Source organism: Maniola hyperantus, chromosome Z (genome assembly GCF_902806685.2).
Source record: "Maniola hyperantus chromosome Z, iAphHyp1.2, whole genome shotgun sequence".
NCBI lineage: Eukaryota > Metazoa > Arthropoda > Insecta > Lepidoptera > Nymphalidae > Maniola > Maniola hyperantus.
Window position 1 is genome coordinate 11,179,663 of NC_048564.1, and position 15,553 is coordinate 11,195,215.

The window sequence follows — 15,553 nt, forward strand, 5'->3', positions numbered from 1 at the left end:
AAATATGAAACTATATTTTTATGCTTGCGCCTCTTCGCCCTTTTCGCTTTGATGTCGAACATAAATAATAATTATTTTACTTTAAAACCTTTATCGAAAATATTACAAAGAAACTTAAAGCTAGCCCTAACCAATTACTATATAAATCATGCCCGCTTGGAATGGTGCCAATAATACTGGCTGCATTTCCGCGCCGGTCAACCAGGCTGATCCGTTGCGCAGAAAATGAGCCAACGGTGAAATGTCTCGTAAAACTTTTTTGCACCAAGACTCCATGGCCCCAGGGTTTCCAAAATGAATACATAGATACGCTCTTTCCATACAGTTATAACTAACCTTATAAATAGATCCTGCAGTTCTGCTTTATTTAACTTGCCAGCGCCATTAATAAATCTACTGCACTCCACATGCGGAATCCGTAAAACTGTTTAAATAGTACATGCTATTTTTAACTCTAGAACTTCACCAATATACAACACAGTACCCATTGCATTTCTAATAGAAAAACTTTACACTTTTCTGCACTCATTCAGTAGTTTACTTGAATACCGGTCAAGTAACTTTCAGTTAGCTTAATTAACTTCAATATTCCGTGGATTACGACTAATAAGTATACAACTAGAAATGTATTTCACTGATTTCCGCAATCCTGCAAGTTACCGGTCCAGCCGTCTACACGTTGCGTCAAAATTAAACGATTTTATTAATTTCGAGTCGCAATATAGACGAGGAGCGAGCGCGGCGGGTACGCGACTATGAATGACTATTCGTATTTAGTCCTATGCGATTCTGTCAGACTGATGTTAGAGTTTAGACGCACTATCATCTTTAACATACGTTTCTACTTAATAATACCTACATTGCCTAAATTTGCATTATTTATATAGCATCTAAGCTGTGGTAGCCGAGTGGTTAGGACGTTCGCCTTCCAATCGGAAGTCGGGGGTTCGATCCCGGGCACGCACCTCTAACTTTTCGGAGTTATGAGCGTTTTTAAGTACTTAATTAAAATATCACTTGCTTTAACGGTGAAGGAAAACATCGTGAGGAAACCTGCATGCCTGAGAGTTCTCCATAATGTTCTCAAAGGTGTGTGAAGTCTGCCAATCCGCACTTGGCCAGCGTGGTAGACTATAGCCAAAACCCTTCTCACTCTGAGAGGAGACCAGTGCTCTGTAGTGAGCCGGCGATGGGTTGATCATGATGATGATATAGCATCTACTTAGGTACCTACCTAGTTCCTTAGCAATCTCAACACACTTATTTCCTCGGTTCTCGAAGGAAAAGGATTATATGCACAAGTACTCAGGTACTCTTAATAAAACGTGACTCTGAGAATACGTACAAAACTTACTTAGAATCTATAGCGAAGTGAAATATTTTCACTTATTGTTATTTACATTTCAAAATTTTCTTAGCATAGATAGTAGGTATTGCAGATTTTAAAACATTATTTTATAAAATCGAAGTCTATTGAATTGGAAATATTCTACAATATAATTAGTTGAAAATATATCCCTTTTATATGCATGCCTGTGTAACTGTTACTTTAATTAAAATAAGATGATGACTGCGAGTGACGAAAGCGAGAAAAACCACTTTAAAAATACTATAATGAGCAGAGTATAGGTACCATGAGCTCACATTTTTTTGAAAATTTTCTTATGAACTGGATCACGCACCAAATTCGCGATTTTACAAAATCGCGATTTATTTTGTTTTATTTGATCGTTTTATAATTTCCCTTAGTAAAATAGTCGTAAAGTTTTGGGGAACAATAAAACGGCTATTTCATAACAAAATACTGTTTTGTTATCTACACCGCGTTAACTCACAGAGTTGCGTTGGTGTTTCCTGTCTTTAATCTCTATGGATTTGAATACGCCTATCTCTGTTTTAGCGTGTTACGAAATTAGCACCACATTGAAATGTGTCGTATTTTTTAATAAAAAAAATAAACCGGACAAGTGTTAGTTGATCTCGCGTGGAAAGGGTCCCGTATTATGTAAGACTAGCTTATGCTCGCAACTTCATCCGCGTGGACTACACAAATTTCAAACGTGAATTTTCAAAAATCTTTTTTTAGCGGATGCCTACATCATAATAGCTATCTGCATACCAAATTTCACCCCGATCCGTCCAGTAGTTTGAGCTGTGCGTTGATAGATCAGTCAGTCACCTTTTCATTTTACATATTTATATTAATTCGAGATTTGTTATGATATTTTGATACCATATATCTACTTCCAATGGGTTGTGCTGTAATTTATAAGTTCTACTAGCTGATGCCCGCGACTTTGTCCGCGTGGGATTAGGTTTTTAAAAATTCCGTGGGAACTCTTTGATTTTCCGGGACAAAAAGTAGCCTATGTCACTCTCCAGGTCTTTATCTATACCCATGCAAAAATCACGTCAAATCGTTGCACCGTTGCGACGTGATTTAAGGACAAACCAACAAACAAACACACTTTCGCATTTATAATAAGGGTACTGATTTTCTGTGTTTTGTTAAATTTTAGCTTCAGTAGTTTCGTTGATTTTCTTACTTAAATAACTTTAAAACTGTTTATTTTAAAATTGTACAAAAATAATATTGGATACCCTCATGTCATTTCATATGTCACAGAGCACTCACAAAATAGGTTCAATTTTTTCAAAACATTTATTTGCATTACACGGACGTGTTAGGGCACAGAAATTCGTATACCTATAATATGCGACAGGTATAGATGGCAATCGGGGTATGAGACGGGGGGACGCCCCGCACGTCTCTCGCGCTTTCCCGCACCGGGTTAGTGCGGATGCTGCCATCTCGACCTGTCACGTACTATATGTACCGTAATCAAATAATTATTTACTTGATCGATAAATCAACTTTATTAGTCCATTCGATTCTGAGCAAATTGGCTGTGACAGACAGAGAGACAAGACAGACACGAGTGATCCTGTAAGAGATCCGTTTTTTCATTCGGATATAATATGAAGCCCTAAAAATACCACTCGGTAGGTACTTACTTCATTGCGATAACTGTGAAAAAAAATATATTTAAATGTAATTAAATTGTCAAGTTTTAGTTTTGTCCTTGCACTTATCGGACGTTTGGTACATGGATGTTTTTTTCTTTTATCGTGGCGTTTCCACCTATATACCTAATATAGAATATATATTACACGTCCGGCCGCTGCTGAACGTGGGATCTCCGATCTCCATAGGACATAGTTTTTGCCGCTGGCGTGTAAAGGTAAGTGACTACCTATTATTATCTAACTAGCTTATGCCCGCAATTTTACCCCCTTAGAGGTTGAATTTTTTAAAAATCCTTTCTTAGCGGATGACTACGTCAAAGTCAAATGATTTATTCAAAATAGGTAATAATTTACGCTTATTGATGGTCTGGTATGATGTTAGATTTGTAAGATATAGTGGTGATAATTATAACGCAAACTTAAAACTAAAGCTACGAGGGTTCCAAACGCGCCCAGGTCTGAGAAGAGCCCACAACAAACTCAGCCGGGTATTCTTTTTATTATCACCACTTTACAAAATTATTGAAACTTATTAGAACTATCACAAAGTCGTTAAGCAACTCATTCCCAAGCTTGCTTATCATTTAAATAATCCTTTACATTGTAATAGGATTTTTCAATTAGTCATAATAGATAATATCTGCATGCCCACCCCGATCCGTCCAGTAGTTTGAGCTTTGCGTTGATAGATCAGTCAGTCAGTCAGTCAGTCAGGTTTTCCTTTTAGGTATATACTTATATAGATTTGTGCCAATGGTTTTCAGTAGCAATGGACATTATTGCTACTTTTTAATAATTTTCATTTAGTATAATCATAATTTCCTTCACAATGAAATATACTTACGACTGCGTGCCCTTTCTAAAGCTCATTTTACACTACGGGATATAAATAAAAAATAATCACTAGGCTATCACAGCTTATATATTTCGATCACCAATCATAAACTGGTGCTGTTTACAGATGATTCGCTACATGATTCACGCGTATTGTTTGTTTAAGTCTGTTTATCGTGCACCGACTGAGCAAATATGATAATCGGGTTAACTCCATACGATGCGGATATCGCGGGAACCGAGCGAAAAATCTAGTTTGCGCTGTACCTAATCTGTTTTTGATCAAGAATGTACAGAACAAAACAAACTGAAAATGTCGGATACGAGGTAGAAAATATGGTACAAATTAGTTTTTAAATCGATTTTTGAACTTTTTGTTACCATTCGCTCGAAATAGTATACCTATAGTTCGTGACAGGTCAATCGGGGTATGAGGCGGGGAGACGACCCGCACCCCCGCACCCCCGCACGTCACCCGCGCTATCCCGCACCGGTCGACTTGTCGCGAACTATTATAGACGTCCGTCTCCAAACGCGCCCAGGTCTGAGAAGAGCCCACAACAAACTCAGCCCACAATAAATCATATTAAGTTATCAAAGGTAGTTGATGCGAAGGGTCGCACTCTCAGCTTTTCTTTTGCCTATCAATACCGGAGATGATTCTTGCCTCTTGGCGACTGCGGACTACAGTCATAGGTACGTATATAGTTTTTCCGCTAATGATTCACCGTTTAAGCGCTTTTCTCAATCTTCGTAGGTATCTTATGAAACGCGGGACGCTGACTCATGTCATGAAACTATCAGTCTTATTATAAATGCGAAAGTGTGTTTGTTTGTTGGTTTGTCCTTCAATCACGACGCAACGGTGCAACGGATTGATGTGATTTTTTGCATGGGTATAGATAAAGACCTGGAGAGTGACTTTTTATCCCGGAAAATTAAAGAGGTCCCACGGGATTTTTAAAAAACCTTATTCCACGCGGACGAAGTCGCGGGCATCAGCTAGTAATTTTAATAATGACTATACAAGTAATGAGTACTTGATGCTGAACGATTGCGAAAATGCTGTCTTAATTGTTGTCATTGGCTGAATTTATGGTATTCTTACGGTAGCAATGCATTTCAGTCAATAGGTAAGTACTGAGAAAAAGTCAGCCAATCCGAGGTAATTGCGATTGTTGTACTGTAGTTTTCAAACTACGACCTACTAAGGACTTTTTTTAGGTTATTTTGTTTGCTTTTAACTGAATTTAATGTAATCTTATAAGAAAAAATAGACTCAGAGAAAACTTCATAATCGCAAAAGGCTTTGCGGTAGTATGTTTCTAGTTGGGGTTCCAAAATGCTAAAAGGACTTTGGTTCTTTTCATGTGCTGAGAGTTCTGGTTTCTTCATCAGATCCAAGCACCTCCACTATGTCCGGACGCAACTTCATGAGCAAAGTGTTCTGCCTGTAGCTTCTTTATCTCCCCTGTGATACAAAACAGTTCCCTTGTGTCTGGCATTGCTAGCTTCTTTTGCACTAATACTTTCTTCTGAGAAATGATTCCCTATCTCTAAATTACAATCATTTTCTTTAGAAGTCTTCGACGCTGCCACGGAGTTCTCGGAGACACAAAGAACCGATTTGTATTTACCTACAGGGGAGATAAAGGAACTACAGGAACACTTTGCTCATGAAATTGCGTTCCGACAAGCCCTATGTCCAGCAGTGGACGTGTTTAATATAACAATTCACTCAACAGTCACGGATGTAAGCTATATTGCAATGTTATTAATATCCTAGATAAATAAAATTGTCAATGCGCTTGAGACTAAGTGGTTAGAAAACCACTTAGTTTCCTTAACCTATAGCTTTATATTACAATTCATTGTGGTATTAACAATGAATACTAATACTAAAGATGTCAAGGTGATTAACTCATTACATTGGCTTTCAAGGTATATTATATTTATAGGTAGCTGTTTAGCAATTTTACTAACTTACATTTAATAAAGATTATGTGTGAAGTCCCTCTAATTGCTAATGTGCGTGGCTGCCATTTTAGTGAAGTCAGCACTAGGCTGACGTCAGAATGACGTCATTTCGATGTTAATAAGACATGGTTCCAGCGCAATAGCAATTTGCGGGACTTATACATGTATTAATTTCTTGATTATTTCTATAGGATATACCTACATAATATGATAAAAGATATGGGCTAGGAGGAGATACCTATGTAGCGGTGGTGATGACGTCGGCTTTCTATTCGGGGGGGGGGGGGGAGGGGGGGGGGGGTCAAGGGCCGATCCCGGCCACGAGACGAGGCGAACCCAAGGACATCCGAAGTGATTTTAAAAGGACGAGTTGCTAGTCAAATCCTTTTGAAGTAAACGAAGTTCCGAGTAAAATGTAATGATTCTTTTTTAAATTGTTAATAGCGAAAATGAAAAAGTACTTAATAATTTTCATTCGCGCCAATTCGACTGCGAGCCGATTCACGTTTGTTTTTTTTAAAACAATGAAGCAATTTCCGAGTAAAGTGGGAGAAAATATTTTTTGTTAATACGTATTTAATTAATAGCCTACTCGCAATGAGAAAAAGCTTTTGATAAAAATAATCGACAGAACATTTTAACTATCACGCCCAATTAAAATTAAATAACGAATATGGATGTAATTTTTTTGCTCGGGTGGTCACTGCAAATGAGCGCTGGAACTAGGCCCCGGTCAAAAGCTGAGTTGAGTGGTGCTCCAATTTGTCACATAATAATATATATATTGGAGGGTCGATATTGAAAGAGTTCTTACTGTCTATAGACTCCGTGAAAAGAAACGTATGAGTTTTACTCTACGGAAGGTAGCCATCTTTATTTTAGTTGTCAGAGTTGGACTTTGACACGCACGAATTTTGTTGTCGTTCACAATTTTCTCTCGCGTTAAATTAATTAAGTATCAGATTATAGCTTAGCTAATTATTATTCTTTGAGATAGGTAGGTAGTTTCTTAATCGTGATATTTAATTCGGTGATTGTGATATAGTTAGAACAGTAATTGTTCGATGCTAATGTACATTGTGTTAAATCGTAACATCTAGTGCCATCCGGTGACTTTGTCTGCAAAGCACTATTAATAATGTTCGCGTAGTTGTTTGACGAATATGGAATACTAATTATTGGTGAATATTAGAGTAATTCGTGAGTTAACGTTTGGCTCAGTGGATAGATTATTATAAGGACATCCGTTAAGGTTATTTCTGCAGACGCTAGTGATTTAGAGTGTAATTGGAGATATACCGGCAGTTGAGATAATGATTAGTTTGAAGTGATAGCTTAGTGTGATAGTAACTTGAAGTTAACTTTGATAGTAGGTACCCGCTTTAGAATCGTATAACCCGGTTGGTAAAGAATCATTGATGACTCTCGTGTAATGTTGAAATGGATTAGACAATGAGTTGCCCATGAGATCGAATAGCTTACATTCTACCTGGTTTCTGTTGTGATCGCTTATTTGGGTGGATATAGTAGTCGTGGCGCGTGTGGCGCACGATGCTATGGTGTTCTGTATGCAGATGTGCACAGAGTGGAGAAGGTAGAGCTATTGCGATATTCTGAATTAGTAATGAGAAGTCAATTATAAGATCTGGTTTAGATCGTAAGAGAGTCGATGCAATGATCCTTTTAAGAGCGTTCATGAAGTTGTGATTGATTACCTTGAGATGATTAGATAACGGAGTAGGTCGTGACTTGATTGAGAGGTTGCAATAGCAATTGCGCCCTAATCACACGATGTAGTGTTTAGCTTAGGTTAGCTAGTTTAGAGTGAGGTGAGGGGTCGCTGTGAGGGGTGGTTGGAGGCGACCATAGGTAGGGTTAGGTTAGGGTGATTTGGTTGTGTTACGTTGATGGTTTCCATGTGCGATACGTTACTGAGAACTATTTGTAAAGAACATGGATTAAAGTACCTACCTATTAATTACTACCTTCTGATGTCGGCTAAAGATGAATAATAATTATCAGCCATCCTCCTGTTCTCCGACATATAGAACTAGCTGATGCCCGCGACTTGGTCCGCGTGAAATTAGGTTTCTAAAAATCCCGTGGGAACTCCTTGATTTTCCGGGATAAAAAGTAGCCTATGTCACTCCCCAGGTCTTTATCTATACCCATGCAAAAATCACGTCAATCCGTTTCACCGTCGCAACGTGATTGAATGACAAACGAACAAATCAACAAACAAACCCACTTTTGCATTTATAAAAAGAGTACTGATTGAGTATTAAATACACATTACGGGATATACATTATAATATTACAACCTCTACAACCTCTCGCACTGTCAAGAGTCACTGGTAGAGATCTCAGTTAGAGATAAGTGCTACCCCCTGTCCACTCTTACTCTCTTTTTCTCTTTATTGTAAATGTTTTTGGTACGAATTATATTATAGTCCGGTCAATATTGGTATTCCCAACATTCGTATCTATCTTTCGAGTAAAAATTGGTAAGTAAAAGAAGCTTTACTTTTTACAAAATTATAAATTTATAGAATGAGATTTTAGCTTTGTAGAGCGTTGTCTTTATCACTCATACCTATGTGACGTTTTGTCAGTTTCAACGACAGAGACAACGCTCTACGAAACCGTTACCTCTTTTCCAAGGTCGATGTACAATATTTCGTGCCAGGTACTGTAACTTGAAATAATTATGACGGAGATATTCATAGAGGTGGAATTTCCGAAAATTAATTCTCAGTTATTGCCTACTCCTGAATAACTCTTTGTACCTTTGTACCCTTGTGATAGCCAAGTGGTTAGGACGTCCGCCTTCTAATCGGAGGTCGGGGGTTCAATCCCGGGGACGCACGTCTAACTTTTCGGAGTTATGTGTGTTATAATTAAATAAATATCACTTGCTTTAACGGTGTAGGAAAACATCGTAAGGAAACCTGCATGCCTGAGAGTTTTCCATAATGTCCTCAAAGGTGTGTGAAGTCTACCAATCCGCACATGGCCAGCGTGGTAGACTATGGCCAAAATCCTTCTCACAGGAGACCCGTGCTCTGTAGTGAGCCGGTGATGGGTTGATCATGATGATGATGACCCTTGAGTAACAGGGTATTTTATAGTCAAGTTATATCAGCCAACCTAAACAATAGAGCCTGATGAAAGCAATCAGCTGCTATTCTGTGCCGTCGCTCTACTACTTACACCAAGCTTCGTATTTCCGTTGAAGCTCTCTACAAAGTAAAGTTCAAGTAAATACAGATACCTAATACCTATTTTGTGTTACATAATATAAATAATGTACTTATGTTATGTACTTATGATATGTTTAATCTAATCATTAATCTAATGTCATTTATTATTCTTGCATTCCAATATTGATAAATTATTAATATATATTATTACAATATTGAAGCCCCGTTGGTGCACAGCAATTTTAGTTGGGAGACGGCGCTAATTAATCGTCAATCCTTAATCTTAATATTTAAAACAGCTGAATCGATTTTGACCATATTTTGACACATTCTAAACGCGATACCCCTTACTTGAGTCTTAGGTGAAACAAGTATTTTACCTAAAATATCAATTTATTTGCATCAGAATTGAGGAGCTGGAACCAAAAGTTCACATAATGTAGTATTGAAATGGGAGCGAAATTCATGTTCAAAGTTTTGAAATAAATACTTACCGTCATCATCATGATCAACCCATTGCCAGCCCAGTATTGAGTAGGTAAAGGTCTCCTCTTGGAATGAGTGGGCTTAGGCCATAGTCGCCACGCTGGCCAAGTGTGAATACATTATGGAGAGCTCTCAAGCATGCTAGGTTTCCTCAGGATGTTTTCCTTCACTATTAAATCAAGTGATATTTGATTGCTTAAAACGCACACAACTCTGAAAAGTTAGAGGTGCATGCCTGGGATTGAACCCCCGATTGGGTTCAATCCCGGGTAATCAAATCCCGGGTATCAATAAAAAATGGAAGGCCGTCGTCTTAAACACTGTGCTACCACTGCTTATAAGCTAAATCTAAGCAAAGTAAAATGCCCGTCATACTGATATAGAGTTAAAATGGGTAAAACACATTATGTAGGTACTAATGAATAGGCGAATCATGCAATGGAGACCCAACTTCCGCTGGGAGTGATGTAGACGCAACGAAAATAGCGGCGAACGTGCAATGCGTCTGCACGTACCTTAGACGGTACACTACCGGCTAGGGCAACCATTATTAGGACAATATCTCACTAGGACACCATGGCGGCGCTACCGGTCGCACCCTCATGGTCGCCGTCGCGTTGTGTTGAAATGTGGATGCATAATAGAAAGAAAAGCATGATAAGTACGATGTTTTCAAAAAGATAATAAAAATTCAAAATCGGTCAAGTGAGAGTTGGACTCGCACACGAAGGGTTTCGTACCATCGTACTAGAAATATCACTATTTATTTATTTAAATTTTTTTGGCTATCATTTTGAAATTCTTATTTGTTGTTATAGCGCTAATGGAACACACATTTTGCGAATTTACGGTTCACGAGATATATCCCGCTTACAGACAGAAGGACGGACGGGCATTCGGACAGCGGAGTCTTAGTAATAGGGTCCCATTGGCACCCTTTGGGTACGGAACTCTAACGGTGGTTACGCACTCATCCGATCCGAGTCCGTGAAAATACGTTCCTTTTATACAATATCTGTCAACGTTCCTTTTTGTTTTGTATGGGAGCTTATGACATATGACATATTATGACGTAGATAATCGCTAGTATTCTTACGGATGATTTATATAACTCGAATGAAGGAAGTAAAGTGCGTAATCGCCGTAAAAATTAAAAATGAAATATCATTTAGATCCGTTGCGGTCTATGAATTCATTCATCAAATACGTCGAGAAGTTTATAAGAATATTAGTAATAGACATGTTTATTTATACCCAAATACATAGGTAATAGGTCTCTCTTATTCTCTCTTATCTCTGTTATTCAAATGTCTTATCTTTCCGTCAACGGTGGAAAAAAGTTGCCCGTTCCTCGAAAGTCCACAAGTTTATAAAAAATGGTGTCTCTACTTCTATGCGGTCCGCTTAACGGCAAACTTTTACAAGCGCCCGCTGCAACTACCAATGTATTCAAACCTATGTTATTATGTATGTAATATACCTATTCACATAATATATTTGACATTTGCAGTATTTAACTATATCATAAAAATCTAGGGTGATATTAGGGGATTGGGGTAGCGGGAAGTGAGTGGAGGAGGAAGGTGGAGGTGTGTGGTGTCTCGTTTTCGAGAAGGCCTACCTATGTCCAGCAGTGGGGGCAAAAACAGTCCGAAAGGTAAGCATTCGACAGTAGAAGTATAAATTCGAAGAGACTCTTTCTATTAGAGTATATTCTACGGGTCGGAAGTGCATGTATCATTAATGATCGAAGACATACACACACACACAAATTGCCGATGTGTGTTGCATTTGTGTTCGTAACCTTATCGAGTTCTATGAAACTTTCACTTACGTATCTACCTTTAGGTCATTATTTCAGAACATGATTATGTAACAACGAAATAATTACTTTTTGATTGTATAGAAATAAAATTAGAGTAAAAAAGAAACGTATATGTATAATTACAGTGTACTTAACATCTTCTCTAAATAGTATAAAAACAAAGTCGTTTATAAGTACTTTTAAGTTCTAAGCTATGTATTTTCGTAAATTGACAGAGAGCTACAATGTGAATAGAATAGAATAGAATTTATTTATTCAAGTAGACTTATTACAAGTTCTTTTGCATCGTTAACTAGTTTGTGACCATCGCAATCACCTCTACCACAATTCACAATAAACTAAATATGAGGAAAGTCTCGATTTTGATCCTGAATCGACATCTGTCAAATATTAGGCTACGGGTGACGTGAAATGCATGGGTGTATTAAATAATAAAGGTGTTTGGAGAAATCAAAGAAACCTAGTCATTTTTTAGCCTATCTAGCGTCAAATTTAGGTAACATTTTACACCTGCCAGTGACGTTGAAGCCTTGACGTTTTGTTAATTGTCGTGAACTGTGCCTGTCGGTCGATTGCAAAAAACAGTCCAAATACGTATTTAAGTTTTTAAAAATCTCGTGGAAATATGGTATTTGACTATATATATGCCTACTAGCCTTTTCCCATGTTAGTTGGGGTCGGCTCTCCTAACCATATTTCTCCAAGTTGTTCTATTTTGGGTCGTCATGGGGTCAATTTGGGCTGTTTTAAGATCGTTCAATATGACTGACATCCAGCTTTGTCGAGGTCTTCCCCGGCGTCTGGGTCCAGCGCTAACATTGATTGATGTGAATCTCGGGTCTTCCATAACATGACTGTACCACCCGCAGGCGTCTCTCCCAGAGTTTGTCTTCAATTGGCTGAAATTGACTATGTCAAAAATAAATTATTTCTCAGTGTAACTATTAAATAGATAGTCTTCCAAAATACGTAAAATCCACGTCCTTTCTTAGTTTTATGTGTGATAACCATATTGAATAATTATCGATTAAATGCAAAAAGTACGTAAAAATATTGTGACGTCACATACCGGTATTTCAAAGAATCTCGCATACTAAGCGTGTGTTTTGTCGTTTGATACAAAGTAACTGATTTGACTAGTTGTCAAATACCGGATACTTTTTTTTGATTTCCTGGGATAAAAAGGAGATCATTAACTATACCTACGTGCGGGTAGTCACCTAAGATGTTTTTGCTTGCTGTTATATAAGGTCTGTACTGTTCTATAAAATCTATAATTCACCGGTTTAAGTTCATATCATACCCACTATGTCCTGAGCTGCCGCTTTCACCCGTTTCGCTTTCATCTGCGTACGCCCGAGATAGTTTAAACGAAATTACTTCTATTGTTCTCAAAACTTTAGTAATCGATAAATAAATATCGTTATTTTTTTTTAAATGCAAATATACAATAAATTTAAAGCTAGCTTTATCTAATTATTACTATACAAATCATGCCCACGTGGAATGGTGCCAAGAGTACTGGCTGCATTTCTGCACTGGACAGCTAGGCTGATCCGTTGCGCAAAAAGTGAGCCAGCCCTTCGGTCACCAGATGAGGCTATTAATCGTGGTGAAATGTCTTGAAAATTTTTTTTGCACTAAGACTCCATGGCCCCAGGACTAGTGCGCGAAGCGATTGACATTCGCAAACACCAGAATTTCAATCGTGAGGATGGTTTTAAACTAGCAAGTATGTTGAATCCAGTGGTAGAATTATGTAAACCAAGACAGCATCGTACGACATCGAAAGTTAAAAGTGACGTTGTAAGTGTATTTTGCCGGCCAGCTCGTGAAGTTGCAGCGAGAAGAACAAGAAAGAGGGTAGTTCGCTAATGCCCTTGACAGCTCGAACTTCATCTCTCGCAGCACCGCAGTCCCGTCGTGACCACGACCCGTGCAATTGGGTTGAAATATCGACAAATAAAAACAAAAATTAATCGTGGTATGTACCAGTTATATATACATTGTATTATTAACGTATTATGATAAGATGAGTTCATTGACCCTCCAGAATATATACCTTAATTTCTCTACTACCCGTCTATTTATCTCTAATGCGTTCCCTCTATTTTCAGACTACTATTTCTAGTACAGCTGTTAATGAAAAGTGACGGGTAAAAATAGACTACAAGATACTCGCATTTTATTCCATACTTCTAGTAAACTATGATTGAAGTTATAAGTTATAACTTCTGTCGAATATAGTCTTTACTTATACTTATTATACTATAGTCTAAATTATATAAAAGGAAAAGGTGACTGACTGGCATGATCTATTAATGCACAGCTCGAATTACTGGACGGTTAGACATTCGCTAAGAAAGCGTTTCTGAAAATTCGACTCCTAAGGAGGTTAATCAGGGGTTTAAAATTTGTGTTGTGTAGTCCACGTGGAAGGCTGAGATCTATAAAGCGCACTTTGACTTTACTCAGACTTAAAATTGAGTTAAAACGAGACAGATTTATGTGAGAGATATAGCTCTGTTTCGTTTTAACTCTGACCTAAGCCTAAGCAAAGTCAGAGTGTGCTCTATAGATTTCACTCTTAGTTTCGGGCACAAGCTAAGTATTTAGATTAATCTAATATCATGAATGAATGAATGATTTATTTACCTATTCAATAAAATGCAGGTATTATACAATAGGTTGAAATAATGTCTGATGGGCCTTATACATTTTACCATTGTACCTGTGACAGTAGCATAGAATTAGGAAGCACCTACTTCGACCTTTAGGAGGAGATAGCGGATTTGTAGAGCATTGTCTCTGTCATTGAGACTGACGAAACGTCATATTATATGACGTCGTATGAGTAACAGAGACAAAGCTCTACAAAGCCGAAATGTCATTCTAAAGGCCGGGGTACATTGTTTTCTGCCACGTACTGTACTAGTAGGTACGCTACGGGCGCTAATGTGGGACGCAACTTGCGTTGACACATTGGCCCCGTGTCATATCAGGAAGACAGCATCAAGACCGGGAGCCGCAGCAGAAACAGCTGAAAACGGCAAGCGGCGCAAGTATGCCTCTCTTATAGAGAGTTACATTTTTGTGCCGTTTGCCGTGGAGACCCTGGGGCCATGCAGTCTTAGTGCAAAAAAAAATTTACGAGACATTTCACCGCGATTAATAGCCTCATCTGGTGACAGAAGGGCTGGCTCATTTTTTGCGCAACGGATCAGCCTGGCTGTCCAGCGCGGAAATGCAGCCAGTATTCTTGGCACCATTCCTCGCGGTCATTATTTATATAGTAATTAGATAAGTCACATAGATATCTAGTAGGTACTTAAAATTTTATGGACATTGGAAAATAGTGACTTTGGCTAAATTGGGACGTCTTATGAGCTTTGTGTTGCGATGTGTAAATATTTTTGCATACATCCAGGACAGCCCGCGTTAGGCCTCGAATGTGCACATCAAAGGGCCCCTAGCACCAATATCCGGAGCACCCTCCGACCACAAAGGCGTGCATATAAATGTCGCTTTCTATGAATGGGAGATTGATTGACGGTTTGTTTAATGAATCTATAGTCAGCGACAGGTTGAGATAGCAATCGGGGTATGAGGCGGGGGGGGGACGCCCCGCACACCCACACGTCGACCGCGCTCGCCCGCACCGGGTTAGCGCGAGGGCTGTGCGGTTGTACGAGGCGTTCCCTCTCCTTTGCCATTTCGATCTGTCCCGTACTATATTTCAATTGTTGCGCGGCTTACCTACCACAATTTTTGGTTAAATGAGTTGTGACTTGTGAAGTCAAAATGGCGCCTATTTATGATTTTTAATGAAATTTAATGAAACACTAAGCAGGGCTACGAGTATGTATGCACATGTTTGCACACAATAGGTATGTATGGCGTGGGCAGGCGGGCATCACGCAGCAGTAGACAAGCGTGACGTCGCATATTAAAAGCCGCAAAGCCAAAGCCTCCGCCGTAATGCGTGTACAAAATAAATCGTGTAAAGACTTTATTCTACGAATATCGTAAGGACGCGGCGTTTATTTTTGAAGCAAGAAAGTAAAATAGGGCTGTCGATTTTTATCATTACAATTAATCCTTTCAATCAGAAATGAGGAAATCTGTAGCACTTAGTCTTCCAGAGTAACAGCATAGCCCAAAGGGTGGCGAAGCCTAAATGACAGTAGACGGGACACATAGTTCG

General features: G+C 38.6%; 1 protein-coding gene across 3 annotated transcripts in view; it reads right to left on the minus strand.

The window, feature by feature from the left end:
• Positions 1-15,553, minus strand: part of pico — a 129,589-nt gene that overhangs the window by 48,876 nt on the left and 65,160 nt on the right. Inside the window, exon 1 of one of the 3 annotated variants that reach the window (XM_034983314.2) lies at positions 337-738. The exons of the other annotated variants lie outside the window; for them this stretch is intronic. The gene's annotated coding sequence lies outside the window, so the exon portion shown is untranslated. Of the gene's footprint in view, positions 1-336; positions 739-15,553 lie in introns of those variants that run through there. 3 annotated transcript variants of the gene reach the window in all.